At 47.9% G+C, this 16,761-nt stretch overlaps 1 protein-coding gene across 1 annotated transcript in view; it reads left to right on the top strand.

Annotated features, from left to right (window-relative positions):
• Positions 1-321: 321 nt before the first annotated feature.
• Positions 322-16,761, top strand: part of LOC147712743 (polymeric immunoglobulin receptor-like) — a 260,657-nt gene continuing 244,217 nt past the window's right edge. The window contains exon 1 of the mRNA XM_086920372.1: positions 322-523. The gene's annotated coding sequence lies outside the window, so the exon portion shown is untranslated. The remainder of the gene's footprint in view (positions 524-16,761) is intronic.

Consider the following 16,761-nt stretch of genomic DNA (forward strand, 5'->3'; position numbering starts at 1 on the left):
CACAAGTGCAGATTTCTGCATTTAGGTGCTATACTTACCTTAACATTAGGAAATTGCATATCACCAGTTCTACTGATTGGATTTTTGTTATTTTAGTTTCAAATAATTTGTTACATTCTACTCCATTCATCTGAATTGGTGATAGATTTTTGTCATGTTGTGTTCTCAATTACTGCTGCATAAATGCTTTACACATTTTCTGTAAAAAGGCAGGCGATCCCACTTCAGCATGTTTTATACAGCACATAGCCTATCAGTTACACAGGGAATTTCCACCAAAGGCGAGCCCTTCCCTATTTGCCTTTGGGCCTTACCCTTGTCATTCACAGAGAGCAGACCCCAGGATGAGGACACAGCTAGCTGCACTGAGATCAAATCCTTGCCTTGCAAAGATCCTTCCTCATTGGTGTCCAGGATGTGCTGAATCTGATATGTAACAGACCTTTGCCTGTGACTAGTCTGTGCGGAGACGCCGTGCACACTGGTCTGCCTACTCTCAAGCCGGTTTAGGAGTTTAGCTCTGGTAGGTGAAATTTACTCTCTGCTTAAACTAAGCTATTCAGTTGTTTGAATTCGGTTGGATGTTCTACTTTTTGACGATAGCCTGTGCCAAGGATATATATGAGAAAAAGGAACTGCTTAGAATATGTTGCAAAGGGGAACCAAACAAGGAATTTGTTCATAATCTAGTTAGCCAATATTAAAGCACAACAATAAAAATAATGTATTTGACTTGCATGAATTTATTCGTATTTTCTGTACAAATATGTTAAAATAACGTGAATATACTTAAAATCGTTTGAGACTTTGGCATACAAGTAAAAAAAAAATCCAAATAGATATTGCTTTTTAAAACAAAAATGTAGTTACTGTCTTTTATTCATTGACCTTATTTGAAATAAGAATGATACGAAAGATGCGAAGTTTCTGCCACTAGTAACATGTTTTGCATGTGAAGCACAGCCACACACTACATTAAGTATCGGCTGTAGTAATAAACAGCTTTAACTAGGAGCTAATGATACACAATATCTCCAGCAGTAGACATAAAATACGATGGTTTGGGGCGGAGAGGTGTACAGAAGACTTTGTCTACCCCTCTAGAAGACTAAGACTGAATGTTATGTGGAAATATGCGCATAACATTCCAGTGACACCCCCCTCCAGAGGCAAGTGAGTGCGATATTGAATTCAGTTTTTCAGCTCCAATATCCTTTTGTGAAGTGTGAGCGGTATATGAAAGTCTTTATTTTGTGGAGAAAGTGCTGAAACCACAGAATCCAGCTGTGGAAGATCATTCAAAATATATTTTTGTTGTCCACCTCCCAGATAAAAACATTATTGTAAATTGAGCGTAAATATCCCTGACTTCATTTATGATTGAAATAGCCAGGGGCAGATCTTTATTTTCAAGGAACTTCCCTCTGACTACTTACTCTACCACGCACACTAGTGCCTCACCCACACACACCACATCCACCATTCATCGTGATCACTGATGTCTTTGCTTGGTTAGAATTCCTAAATATCTGCAAAATACTACCCCTTCTCCAGCTGCCAAATCCCTGATAAACAAACAGGTCATGAGTATGGTTGAGTGCAGATGAGGCCTAGTCCCTTGGGTCCTACAGTAGTCCTTTTCCCAATTTGAGAAACTTATTTTTAAGTTTCCATTGAGGCTTTCTTTAACTTTCTGAAACGCTTAGCTTCATCCTCCTGCATTCTCTCCACGGACTCTCTGCACTTGCTCAATGTAATCACAACCTCAAGGCGCCTGTGGGCGGCACCACAAAATACCAAGGGGCCCATTGGAAGTAGGGGTAGTACTCAGAACCATTGTCCCATCCCAGAGCTACTGATAGCGTGCGCACCAATATTTTGTTGGGAGAGATTACCTCTGATTACAAGATGATGGGGAAAAGCCCGCAGGAATTTAGGTTTCTGCATTGATTTACATATGTTTTTCTACATTTACTGCATCAGCATATGAAATTCCTGGGGAAGTAGGGGTGCGATGGGGGACTCTGGAACTGCCATGATCCTGCAGAGCCTGTAATTCAGATGCGGATGTTATCTCTCATTTCTGGCCCATCGGGTTTAAAGGTCCAACTATAAGGAAGCCGTAAGAGTCGAGCACTGAGGGCCAGTGACAGTAGTCCACCCAACTGTCCAGCCAAACAGTAAATATTTATATATAACAGGATCACTCTATTTGTAAATAATGATCAAAGATTCATGTTCTTCGTATGCGGATATTCTTTTTAGGTTTCGTAACCTGGCGAGGGGCGAAGCCCCTCCCAGATCGAAATCTGTTGTTTTTAATAGTGAGGTTAGGACAGCCTCTGTTTCCAATTGGTTAGCTCCATAAATGGAGACTAGCCATTGGGAGACAGAGGCTGTCAATCGCGCTTTCTCTCGAAAACGCGATTCGGGGGCGTTCCTGGTGCTTTTTTTAAGCCCCGCCCCTTTGTCCCGGGCCGCGCTGCGATTGGCTGCCGGCCCGGGACACCCCCGTGACGTCATTCCCGGGCCGCGCTGTGATTGGCTGCCGGCCCGGGACACCCCCGTGACGTCAGCCAATCACAGCGCGGCCCGGGACCTGACTTGCATATTGATTTAGGTTGATTGCGTCTGAATACGACCGAGGTAGGGCAAGCTACCTTTCCCATTTTAGGAGGTTAAGGGTTTTGTGCTCTTTAAAAAGCTATTATAATATGGCGGCTATGAGACCACTACTTGGACATACTTCTGTGCATTAAACTTTAAAGTGTGGTAGCAGGTCCTTGAGTTAGACCTCTTACGCATGATAAAATATGGCCATGAATTATAGAGTGAATGAGGCTTCATACACTTAGTAAGTGCTTACATTGCTATAACATAGACTATCATTACGATAGAGAACCTCTGGTTCCCGTTCCATCATGGCCGCCACATTCACAACTTCCTCGGTTAAAGTTACCAGTACGCGATAGCTTTTAACTTTTATTACTCTGTGGTATTTGGTTGCTGAGTAGTGTAGATATACCAAGGTTGGCACGCAGTAACAACGAGATTAGTAACGTTTCGAAAAACGCTGGTCACGTGGTGTAAGAGAAAGGTCAATACACCCGGAAGTGCCGGGCTCGGCACTCCCTGAACGTGAAGGCATGAGGAAGAGAGACGTGTACGCTCTAGAACGAAAGTAAGTATTACTTCCCTACACTGCCCCATGCACGGACTGTGAAGGTTAGTTCCGGGGTGTTGTTTCCAGGGGAGGAGAAAGGACACAGCGCTCGCCAACCAAGAGCCACGTCTAGGCAGAGCGGCTGTCAGGGGGCAGCGGCGGGAGGAGGGAGGTGTCACCGGTGGGCGGCGGAGCAGGTAACGGCTGCGGGGTACTGCCTGGGGGTGCGCGGCTTCTGCCGCAGGGTGTAGTGCCAGAGGGCCCTTGTGGGAGGCACCCCCTGGTTTAGGGGTCAGTGTTGTCACTGGGGTAACGGGCAGCTATGGCGGTTGTGCCCCTGGGCAGAGGGCTTTCTTGAGCTGTTGTTTCCTGGTGAGCCCGTAGAAAAGGCGATCCATACATTCATCCTACCTAGGGGGTGGCTGCACCCCTCAATATCGCATTCTGTTTACCTTCGAGAAGGAGCCCCCACCAGACTACATCTGCACCGCCCCCCTTTCCCTTGAGGGATCCTGCCACTGCCCTGTTCATCTCCAGATCTGTTTAGTTGTTATTGCCTACACATTTATTTAACAGTACTATCAGCTTACAAGGGCACTAGGTTAGCACCCTTTCATTTCTGTTGCTTTGCAGAAATTTAAAGATTTTCTTGGAGTTTCTCGTTGCTCAAATGGGTGTTATTTCTGATATTTATATATTTCCTTCGTCTTCATTGCTCGATATTTGCTTGCAAGAAAGTGTCACTCATAGTCGTTGAATGCCACTCATTGTCGTTGAATGCCACTCATAATTACACTTAAATTATGAAACTTTCACACAGAGGAATCTGAAACTTTGGCAGCTATGCATTCGGTATTACTCACCACTCGTACCCCAGTGACCTGGTTAGGGTTTACTTAGTCATCCTAAGACAGGAGAAGGAGCAAGACCCCAGAGGGTGTGAGGCTGCACATCCACAAAGGGTACTGATTAATTTCAGTGCAGGCAGCGTTATCGCATCAGTTTCTTAGAAAGGCCCCTTATACCTTCCCATACAAGGAACAAGATTGACAGTGTCTGTAAGGAGCATAACAGGCCATTAAATAAGGAAACTATTCTGGGGCATGGTGTGGGCAGGGTTGTCCCAATTGTTTTCTTCTTTCTTGACCAGAAGTACAACAGCTACCTTAGGGTGCTGAACATAAGGAATACGCAGCAAACAATATACAAGTATTATAAAAAATACATTGCAGCGATAAAAGTAATGTGATCAGTATTTATATAGTTTCATTGTTATACGCCTTGTTTACTAATAGTTCATGTTGAAAATATGAATGAAATATTAGTATATTTGTAGATCTACAGTTATTTTTCATGGACTGTTGTGGTCGATCTGCATGTGCAGTTTAGTTGGTAAATATACATTGCTAGCCAAGCATATAGCTGTTGTGCTTAGTTGCTCTTGTAAAGGGCTAGAATGTTTAAAGCAACTTTTCCTGAAAAGTTCTAAGATGAATGTTGGTATGGTGATGGACGTGCTGTTAAGTAGGCTGTGTTTTCCAAATGTATGCCTATGGTGCAGTGTTGTGCATTCACGTGTTGTGAGCATGAGAGCGTCAGGGTTTCATGTAGATTGTTCTGCTTGAGAAAGGTGAACTATATATGGACCTTGGAAAGCTGTGGTGTTGTAGTTCTTGTTTTATTAGTCTATGCTTTGCTAAAAATGATTCCTTTGGGTTCTAATAAAGTCTTATTAGTAAATGTAAACCCAAACCACAGAGTTACTTTTAAAATCCCGAGTTTGTGTTTCTCCAGGCTATTCGTTCTTAACCTGTCATGCCCACCTGCATGGACGATTTGCGACTACTGCATCTTATAACCCTCATTGTCTCATGGAACATTTTCAGTGCATTGTTTTACTCACTTTTGTGAGTTATTGCCTCTGCATATTGTGTTCGATGTAAAGTGCTGTAACAACCTAAATTTAGGATGATTAGCACTGTAAAAGAAATTGAGTAGAAAAAAAGTGCCATTTAAATCGTCTTTAGTGCAATTACTCATGCAGATAGATACATCTTACGTTTATACAGTGTGTTCTTAACTCTCTCATACATGGGATGAACAAAGCTGTGGGCCTTTGTTTTCCTCCTTTGTTTTGGCATCTTGATGTTAGGCTTCAGATAGCTCTCAGCAAGGAGGATACTCGAACAAAGGCGAAACCGTTGCATTGTAAATGCTTATTTTGTTTGCTAAAGGCATCACTGCCCATAAATCAAATATCAACTCTAAATCCATGAAAATCTCCACCCCGTACATATTTTCCATGTGCCATTAAATGACCACTTACAGAGTTCTATCATCCACGTAAATAAAGAGTGCAACCTTTGCCTCCGTTGTATTTATACCGTTCTCTGCTGCAGTGCAAACTGAAAGAGCTAGTTGATAATAGTGCTATATAAAATACCGTGAGCAATTTTACAATGCAAGTACTTCTCCATTCTTTGTGGTCGGGTCTCACAACCGTTTACTCTAACCCAGCTAAATGTTAGCCATTACACTCAAGAGTTCAGAAGAACGCCATTTTAGGTGAAATATCTTTGACAGCACCTTAGTTGGTAGTAGCGCAGAATCATTTGCCTAACAACGGTTTAATAATTTGAATTTAAATACCCAGTTAGATGGTATCTATAAAAACAATTGCATGTGTGTGTTTGGCAAAGTTAGTTATATTGTTCCCTTAGTGGACTGTAGATGGAAGGGGAACTTCTGAACAATTAGCTAAACAGTTCCTCTGGAAAGTTCTGGGATATAACTTTTTTTAGATCTTTAGATTTACAAACAAGGAGCATTGTTGCAGAAAAGATAACATTTTGAAGAGCATTTTGTAAGTGGGTTACCAATAACAGAGGTAGATAGTGAAAGAGTGCGGCCTTGTTATAATTAGTGAGTGCAAAGATTTTTTTTCCACCCACAAATTCTCTGATTGTCCTCCTTCACAAAGTTATCTCTGATTATCTTCTTCTTTGCCAGTCCACAGTGTTCCACGCATGGTAAGTATATTTAAGGTAAGTGTTAGACCTGACATCATTGGCTTGAGTCTCTCCTCCATTTTTTCTGTTTGCCTCTACTGTTTTACGATGTTTTGCTGGTATATGCTTTTGGGCGCCGTGTCACTGCTGATCAGTGCCATAGCGCAAGTGCTCCCTCTGTTAAAATGATGTATCTATTGTATCCATGTTTGGCTTATTTGGTTTACTGTCAGTCCCTAGTCTAGTGCACCAGGAGTGCCGGGGCTTGTAAATGCAAATACCGCTCGTGGGCTTGCAGCACGTGTTGTGCCACCCACAGGAGCGGCCTTGTAAACGAATGTCTACGGGTCGGTCATTGCGAGACCCACGTGCAGTCTTGCACTGTCACGTCGGCTGCGCAGGTATACCTACCTGCCAGCCCCTCCAACCTTCCCTTAAACTTCATGTTAGTCACCCCTATGGTAGGCCCATGGGCAGGGTGCATTGTAAGTGTAAGGTAGGACAAGCCTGACCAAGTTGGCATGTCCTGATAGTGAAGTACCGCCATCTTAGGGCTTCACTATTGCGAGGTAGCCTGCTCTCCGTTGGATAGAATGGGCCGCCGGGATTATTAACGCTATAATCCTAGCTGGCTCGGGGAGCATGGTGCAATGTCGAGTTCGGTATCCCTGAACTCGGGGTTTAATTACGCATCCGTTGGTGTGGATGGTTTTTGGACTCTGGGTTCGAAAATAGCACTTTTAGAAAGTGTCTATTTTCTTGTCTAACCATATCTGGTCTCTGCTGGTCTGCGTGTATGTGACAGGAGCTGGGTGGCTCCAAGAGGTCTGGATGAGTCAGTGTGGGATGAGTGGGACATTACGTTGAGAGTAGGGGAAGAGTAGTTGTTGATAGCCTGCCTTGCCTGATACAATGCTGGCTCCACCTCCTGCCGAGCGACTGATGGCTCTGTACCTGCCATGGACGATCCTAGCCCCACCTCCTACCAGGAGGGCGATAGCTCTGCTCCTGCCAGTGTCAATGCTGGCTCCACCTCCTGCGGGGCGTCTGAGGACCCGGCCCGGCTCAATGAATAGGCCAGGTGCTACTGCCTAGCTCCACCCACCACCGACCCAGGGTGTTGGGAAATCCCCGGCATAGACAAAGGGATCAAAGACGAAAAGGGGTATAAGAGAAGGACCCCTGAACTAGGAAATCAGATCACTTCTGACAAGGAACCCTGTAACCAAGGACAAGAAGCCTGCAGATCTAAAGAAATGCCTACCCCTTCTGCCGGTGTGCTGTTGTTGGGGGAATCCTGCGGTGCTTCTTTATTTTTGCCAAGGAACCAGGAGAGAGGAACTGTGTGTGCACTCTCACGCTTGCTAAGAAAATCTCCAAGGACTGGAAAAGTGCCAGTATCCTGCCGAAGTCACAGGGCCAAAAGACTTCACCTGCTAAAAAGTGCTATCCGCTGGAAGTTTGAATCCAGCACCTCTGAAAGGAACAGCAATCACGACGACCGGACGCTGGGCCCAACCGACGCCAGCAGCAACGCCAGTGAGTAGGAGTACGGCTCTAACTCCAGAGGACCTCGTGTCTGCCCCGCTGCTGATCGCATCAACCGGGTGCCCTTCGACGCCGTGAGCGCTGCTCACTCTGTGCAACTGCATCATCGACAACGCCTGCTGAGGCCTGATCGACACCGGAGACGCGACGCCGGATTGCTCGACGCCGCTGATCATCGTGTGCTTCATTTTCCTAAGGTACTGTGTTGTTGGGGGTCCGTGTGGCTCCAGGCCCGACGCAGCGCTCCTCGCGGTCGACGCCGAACCTGTGGATTATCTTTGCCCCAGCGTTGTGTAGCTCCCGTGTGAGTTACCCTGTTGCTAAGAACTTTGTTTCCAAGAAGAAGATTTGCTTGATACTAAAAGACTTTTGTGCTAAAGAAGAAACTACCTGTGAACTATCCTTTTTCCTTCCCGAACGTATTTATTCCGATTGTGTACAGTTTTGCCGTTATTTTGGTCTTGTGCTAAGCCTTATATAAAAATACTTATTTTTATAATACTACGGTGTCGTGTCCATTTGTAGTGTATTCACTGTATTACTGTATGTGGTCATAATTGCTTAACACACAGCCTCTGAGATAAGCCTGTTCTGCTCTGCCAAGCTACCAAGGGGGTGAGCAGGGGTTATCGAAGGGTGTGATCCCCTTGCCCTGACTAGAAAAGGAGTGTCCCTATTTGTCAGAAGTGTATACCTCTGCCAACTAGAGACAGCCGGTTCTAACATTGGCAGCAGCGAGAGGATTTGGACCTTGCATTTATGACCCATGTACAGTGATTAGTGTGCGCTACGTAGTGAAAGCAGACCATAACGCAGTCACAATCTGATTCGGAAGGATCCTATTTTTGTTCTCCGCTTTCCTGAAACTTGATTTTCTGAACACTGCCAGTTTAACCATGAGTGACAACGGAGTCACTGCCCCTGCTATCGTTGTTGTGGAGGAGTTCGAGAGGAGTAAGCTAAAGAAATACAAGAAAGATGAGCTGAAACACTTTTGCGACCAGTTTGGGGTTCCTACCACCGGCCTCTCGAGAAAAGATGATTTTTATAAAGCATTGCAGGCCTGGTGGGAGTCCAGAAATCCCTCTGATGTGGTGGTGGTACCCACAGAGGAAGGGGATGAGGAGGTGCCAGTGAATGGACCTGTACCCTCTCCCGGAAGCAGTGTTTCCTCCAAAGGTCTTTCCCCTGAAGAAAGAGAAGAAAGGGCGAAAGAGCGAGCTTACAACATGGAGATGGCAAGGCTAAAGATAAATGGGCAGTTGGAGTTAGAAAATGCAAGAGGTAGAAGGGAAGCTGATTTAGAGATCAAAAAGTTGGAGTTTGAACGAGAGAAGTTAGCTTTGGAGCGTGAAGCCAGGTTGAGGGAACTGGATATCCAAGCTAAAAAGTTAGAGTTGAATCCCTCTGGTGGCAGCATTCCATCCGAGCCTGCAGAAAGTAAGTTTTACTTCCCGAAAGATGTGATCAAAGATTACAATAAGAATGAAGATATTGGTCAATGGTTTAAAGCATATGAGTTAGCATTGTTGGCCCACCAGGTCCCTGAGAAGAATTGGGGAGCGGGGTTGTGGGGTCGCTTTGTGAATGAGGGAAGAGATACCCTGTTAGACATGCCTGTTGCGGATAGGATGTCGTATGCTCATATGAAAGATGCTTTAATGTTGCGATATGGTTTAACCCCCGAGCAGTACAGACAAGCTTTTAGAGAATGTAAGAAATTGCCTGGTACGACGTGGGTTGAATATGTGTCTTACTTTTGCAGAGCCATGGATGGTTGGGTAAAGGGCAGCAAAGTGGAAAGTTATAAAGCTCTCTATGATTTGTTTGCGTGGGAGCACTTGTCTAATAACTGTTTTCCAGAGCTGCGCCAGCACCTGATTGATAGCAAGATATCTAACCCTAGAAAACTTGCTGAGGAGGCGGACCGCTGGGTCAGTACCAGGGTCCACAAGGGTCCAGTGGGAGACTCAGCCAAAGGTGGGCAGGGTCCCCAGCAGAAGAGTGGGGGGGACAAGGGTAAACAGAAGGAGTCTCAGAAAGGGCCCCAAAGTAATCCCCAAGGGAACCAAGGGAAGGGTTCCCAGCCTCCCCCTGAGAAGAAGTCAGGGGCCCCGACGGGTAAACCTGTTCATAGGGGCCCCCTAACCTGCTACGGTTGTGGGCAGGTGGGACACCGGTTTTATGACCCCCAGTGTCCCAAGAAGGATTCAAATGCACCGCCGCGTGCACCCCCTCGTCAGTTGGCAAGTGTAGCCTTGGGAGGGGAGGAGATGGTTGTCCATGGTGGGAAGGGTCCCGCAGAAATGTCCCTGGTCTCGCTAGGAGACATGCAAATGGTCCCTCCACCCCCTCTGCCTAGTAACACTAGTAAATATAGGCAGTGGGTGACCATTAATGGCCATAGAGTGGAAGCCCTCAGAGACACCGGAGCGAGTGTGACAGCTGTCAAGTGTCACTTGGTGTCCAGAGAGCAGGTGGTTCCCCACGCATTCTACCCCATGATAGCTGCCGATAACTCCCAGAAAGAGTGTGAGGTGGCTCAGGTTTCCTTTGAATGGGGGGGAGTTTCAGGTACTCTTCAAGTTGCTGTGAGGCCCGCCATGCCTGTCGACTGTCTCCTGGGCAATGATTTGGAAGACTCCCCTTGGGCTAAGGTGGAGAGAGCGGCGCATTTGAAAATGTTGGGTGTACCAGAGTGGGTGTGTGCAACCACTCGATCCATGACAGCGAGTAAGGGTGTTGATGGGGTCCCGGAGCCTGAAAGTACGGCCCAGGACCCAGCTGTGAAGAGAAGAGGCAGGAGGCGCGGGAAACCGGCCCCCGTTGTTCCCGTGGTCCAGAAGGAGGTAGACCCTGAGGGGGATGCCCTGGAGCCCACGGGGGAACAAATTGCCGAACTGGGAGATCTGCCCGAGCTGACCCACTGGCAGCAGGATGGTGGTCCCTCCAGGGAGGAATTCTGTGCGGAGCAGAAAGAGTGCCCTTCTCTTGTGGGCATGAGGCAGCAGGCCTCAGCCCAATCCTCAGGTGATCAGTCAGGGTCACATTTTGTGTACTGGGAGAACGACCTCCTGTATAGCGAGCCTAAGGCTGCTGAGCCTGGGTCAGCCCGTGTGCTGGTGGTACCCCAGCGCTTCAGAGCCTTCCTACTGGGTTTGGACATGACGTAAAGTTAGCTGGACATCTGGGGCAGGACAAGACCTATGACAGGCTTGTCACCCATTTTTATTGGCCTCAGATGCGTAGGGATGTAGACATCCATTGCAAGACTTGTCGCACTTGCCAGGCAAGTGGGAAAAGCGGAAGGAAGCAGAAGGCTCCCCTCCAACCTTTTCCAGTGGTCAGCACCCCCTTTGACCGGGTGGGTATTGACATTGTTGGGCCCCTGGACCCCAAGACAGCCCTGGGCAACAGGTTCATCCTGGTCTTGGTGGACCATGCCACAAGGTACCCGGAAGCCATCCCTCTCAGGACAGTGACGGCCCCCGTGGTGGGACGGACACTGATGGGTGTTTTCTCCCGGATGGGGTTCCCCAGAGAGGTGGTGTCCGACCGAGGCACCAACTTCATTTCGAACTATATGAAGTCTCTGTGGAAGGAGTGTGGGGTAACCTACAAGTTCACCACTCCTTACCACCCTCAAGGAAACGGGCTGGTTGAGAGATTCAACCGGACCCTGAAAGGCATGATTATGGGTCTTGAAGAACCAATGAGGCGGAAATGGGACGTCCTCTTGCCATGCCTGTTGTTTGCTTACCGTGAGGTGCCGCAGAAGGCTCTAGGGTTCAGTCCCTTTGAGCTCTTATACGGTCACCCGGTAAGAGGACCTATGAGTCTGGTCAAGGAAGGCTGGGAGCAATCTCCCAGGAAACCTCCCCAGGATGTATACAGCTACATGCTGGCCTTTCGGAACCAGACTCGGCGCTTCAGAGAACTTGCTCAGGCAAATCTGGAGGCCAGCCAGGAGGAGATGAAGCGATGGTACGACCGGAATGCCACTCTGGTAGAGCTTCAGCCTGGACAGGAAGTGTGGGTCATGTCCCCTGTGGAACCTTGTGCGCTCAAGGACAGGTGGACTGGACCGTTTAAGGTTGTGGAGAAGAAGAGCGATGTCACCTACCTGGTGGACTTGAAATCTCCCAGGAACCCCTTGCGGGTCCTGCATGTCAACCGTTTGAAGCCCCACTTAGAAAGGTCCGAAGTGGGCATGCTCTTAGCGACAAATGATGGAACGGAGGAGGAGAGTGAGCCTCTTCCTGACCTCCTGTATGCTAAGGAGCAAGACGGGTCAGTGGATGGTGTGGTCCTCTCTGACACACTGACCCTTGAACAGAAACAGGATTGTCGCCACCTGTTGGGACAATTCCCGGATCTGTTTTCCTTGGTTCCGGGTGTCACGCATTGGTGTGTCCATGACGTTGACACCGGAGACAGCCCTCCTGTGAAGCACAAGGCTTACAGGGTGACTGACAAGGTCCGAGCGTACATTAAGGAGGAGGTCTCCAAAATGTTCGCGTTGGGGGTGATTGAGTCCTCTAGCAGTCCTTGGGCCAGCCCAGTGGTCTTGGTCCCGAAGGCTGCAGCGCCTGGTGCTTCACCAGAACTCCGGTTCTGCGTGGATTACCGAGGACTCAATTCGGTCACGAAGACTGACGCGCACCCCATCCCCAGAGCTGATGAGCTCATCGATCGGTTGGGGGCTGCCCGGTACCTTAGTACGTTCGACTTAACGTCTGGGTACTGGCAGATCGCCTTGACTGATGGGGCAAAAGAGAGGTCAGCATTCGCCACACCAGATGGGCTATACCAGTTCCGGGTGATGCCCTTTGGGATGAAGAATGCCCCCGCCACCTTCCAGAGGTTGGTCAACCAGGTCTTGGCTGGACTGGAGGAATTCAGCGCCGCCTACCTGGATGACATCGCAGTGTTCAGCGCCAGCTGGGAGGAACACGTGCGTCACCTCCAGGAAGTGTTGTTGGCCCTGCGCGGAGCAGGCCTCACAATCAAGGCCAGTAAGTGCCAGATTGGGCAGGGTTCTGTGGTGTACTTGGGGCACCAAGTAGGGAGCGGCAAGGTTGCCCCCCTGCAACCCAAGATTGATACCATCCTGGCTTGGGCACCGCCCAAAACCCAAACACAGGTGAGAGCCTTCTTAGGACTCACGGGTTATTACAGGAGGTTTGTCAAGGATTACGGTAACATTGTGCACCCCTTGACTTCGCTGACTTCCAGGAAGCAGCCACGAAACGTGATCTGGACTGATGCCTGTCAAACGGCCTTTGACACCCTGAAAACTGCAATGTGCACAGCACCTATACTCCAAGCACCCGACTTTTCGAGAGAATTCATTGTTCAGACGGACGCTTCAGAGCATGGCGTGGGGGCTGTTCTAGCTCAGGTGAATGAAGAGGGCCGAGACTTGCCTGTAGCCTTCATCAGTAGGAGGTTACTTCCCAGGGAAACGAGGTGGAGTGCGATAGAAAGAGAAGCATTTGCCGTGGTCTGGGCGCTGAAGAAGTTAAGACCCTACCTGTTTGGGACTCACTTCCGGGTTCAGACAGACCACAGGCCCCTCAGATGGTTAATGCAAATGAGGGGTGAGAATCCAAAACTGTTGAGGTGGTCCATTGCTCTACAGGGGATGGACTTTACGGTGGAACACCGCCCTGGCACAGATCACGCCAATGCTGATGGTCTGTCCAGATTTTTCCGCCTTAGTGATGAGGACTCCCTAGGTTAAGGGTAGTTCTCCCCACATTTCAGCTGGAGGGGACACGTGTTAGACCTGACATCATTGGCTTGAGTCTCTCCTCCATTTTTTCTGTTTGCCTCTACTGTTTTACGATGTTTTGCTGGTATATGCTTTTGGGCGCCGTGTCACTGCTGATCAGTGCCATAGCACAAGTGCTCCCTCTGGTAAAATGATGTATCTATTGTATCCATGTTTGGCTTATTTAGTTTACTGTCAGTCCCTAGTCTAGTGCACCAGGAGTGCCGGGGCTTGTAAATGCAAATACCGCTCGTGGGCTTGCAGCACGTGTTGTGCCACCCACACGAGCGGCCTTGTAAACGAATGTCTACGGGTCGGTCATTGCGAGACCCACGTGCAGTCTTGCACTGTCACGTCGGCTGCGCAGGTATACCTACCTGCCAGCCCCTCCAACCTTCCCTTAAACTTCATGTTAGTCACCCCTATGGTAGGCCCATGGGCAGGGTGCATTGTAAGTGTAAGGTAGGACAAGCCTGACCAAGTTGGCATGTCCTGATAGTGAAGTACCGCCATCTTAGGGCTTCACTATTGCGAGGTAGCCTGCTCTCCGTTGGATAGAATGGGCCGCCGGGATTATTAACGCTATAATCCTAGCTGGCTCGGGGAGCATGGTGCAATGTCGAGTTCGGAATCCCTGAACTCGGGGTTTAATTACGCATCCGTTGGTGTGGATGGTTTTTGGACTCTGGGTTCGAAAATAGCACCTTTAGAAAGTGTCTATTTTCTTGTCTAACCATATCTGGTCTCTGCTGGTCTGCGTGTATGTGACAGGAGCTGGGTGGCTCCAAGAGGTCTGGATGAGTCAGTGTGGGATGAGTGGGACATTACGTTGAGAGTAGGGGGAGAGTAGTTGTTGATAGCCTGCCTTGCCTGATACAATGCTGGCTCCACCTCCTGCCGAGCGACTGATGGCTCTGTACCTGCCATGGACGATCCTAGCCCCACCTCCTACCAGGAGGGCGATAGCTCTGCTCCTGCCAGTGTCAATGCTGGCTCCACCTCCTGCGGGGCGTCTGAGGACCCGGCCCGGCTCAATGAATAGGCCAGGTGCTACTGCCTAGCTCCACCCACCACCGACCCAGGGTGTTGGGAAATCCCCGGCATAGACAAAGGGATCAAAGACGAAAAGGGGTATAAGAGAAGGACCCCTGAACGAGGAAATCAGATCACTTCTGACAAGGAACCCTGTAACCAAGGACAAGAAGCCTGCTGATCTGAAGGACTGCCTACCCCTTCTGCCGGTGTGCTGTTGTTGGGGGAATCCTGCGGTGCTTCTTTATTTTTGCCAAGGAACCAGGAGAGAGGAACTGTGTGTGTACTCTCACGCTTGCTAAGAAAATCTCCAAGGACTGGAAGAGTGCCAGTCTCCTGCCGAAGTCACAGGGCCAAAAGACTTCACCTGCTAAAAAGTGCTATCCGCTGGAAGTTTGAATCCAGCACCTCTGAAAGGAACAGCAATCACGACGACCGGACGCTGGGCCCAACCGACGCCAGCAGCAACGCCAGTGAGTAGGAGTACGGCTCTAACTCCAGAGGACCTCGTGTCTGCCCTGCTGCTGATCGCATCAACCGGGTGCCCTTCGACGCCATGAGCGCTGCTCACTCTGTGCAACTGCATCATCGACAACGCCTGCTGAGGCCTGATCGACACCGGAGACGCGACGCCGGATTGCTCGACGCCGCTGATCATCGTGTGCTTCATTTTCCTAAGGTACTGTGTTGTTGGGGGTCCGTGTGGCTCCAGGCCCGACGCAGCGCTCCTCGCGGTCGACGCCGAACCTGTGGATTATCTTTGCCCCAGCGTTGTGTAGCTCCCGTGTGAGTTACCCTGTTGCTAAGAACTTTGTTTCCAAGAAGAAGATTTGCTTGATACTAAAAGACTTTTGTGCTAAAGAAGAAACTACCTGTGAACTATCCTTTTTCCTTCCCGAACGTATTTATTCCGATTGTGTACAGTTTTGCCTTTATTTTGGTCTTGTGCTAAGCCTTATATAAAAATACTTATTTTTATAATACTACGGTGTCGTGTCCATTTGTAGTGTATTCACTGTATTACTGTATGTGGTCATAATTGCTTAACACACAGCCTCTGAGATAAGCCTGTTCTGCTCTGCCAAGCTACCAAGGGGGTGAGCAGGGGTTATCGAAGGGTGTGATCCCCTTGCCCTGACTAGAAAAGGAGTGTCCCTATTTGTCAGAAGTGTATACCTCTGCCAACTAGAGACAGCCGGTTCTAACAGTAAGTATATCTATATATATACGTATTTATATATTCACTGAAAAAAAACATAGTTTTCAGGGACGTTATAGTTACAAATTAGCATTTAAAAAAACCTTTGAAATTCACAGATAAAACCCATAGGTTTCAGGGACGTTATAGTTAGTTGGACATTTCACTCATACAAATTCAGCTGTTATAGTTAGTTGAGCTAACTATAACTCAAGCCCCCGCAATGCACTGCTGATGACGTTGCATATTACATCATTCATGACATGGTCAGTGACATCACTGATGACATCTCAAATGACATCACTGATGACATCATCCAGTGACTGTGTGTATCCGTAAAGTTTAAATATGTTTTATATATATTTTGGCCAAGTTGTATTGAAGAATGAGTGGGTGTATAAGTGTCTGGGTGGAAGATTTAGTAGGTGCATGACTGACTGTATAGGTGAGTGATTAAATGTGTCTTACTGAATGCATGGCTTAGTGACTAAACTGTGTGAATATCTGTATGAGTCTGTCTATTGCTGTGTAAGCTGCTGCATTGGTTGGTGAGTAGCTACATGAGTGTCTATATGGGTTATTGATTGGTTGCGTGAGTATTTGTATGGGTGCCTGAGTGTGTGTGTGGGTGGGTTGGAGGTGTGTGACTGTGCATAGATGTGTGAGTGCTTCATTCACTGGGTGTATGGGTTGAAGAGTGCACATGGAAACAGCTGTATGGGTGGGTGTGTGTATGGGTGTGTTGATGAGTGAATGTATATATCAGTGCTAAATGTCCAAGTAACTATATATGAAAAACACAGTGCATGTGAGAGTTGGAGTATGTAAATGACTATACGTGGGAGTCAGTGATTGTGAGAGTGGCTGTATAGATCAGTGTGCACTTGTATCACTGATTGTATAAGAGAGTAAGTATATGTTAGTATCTGTATGAATAAGTGAGGTTGTGTGTGTATAACTGTATAGGTGAGTAAATAGAAGTGTGATTGATTCTTTGCATGACTAGATGAGTGAGTAATTCTGGATGAGTAGCAGTGTG

Source organism: Lissotriton vulgaris, chromosome 5, assembly GCF_964263255.1.
Source record: "Lissotriton vulgaris chromosome 5, aLisVul1.2, whole genome shotgun sequence".
In the NCBI taxonomy this organism is placed as follows: Eukaryota; Metazoa; Chordata; class Amphibia; order Caudata; family Salamandridae; genus Lissotriton; species Lissotriton vulgaris.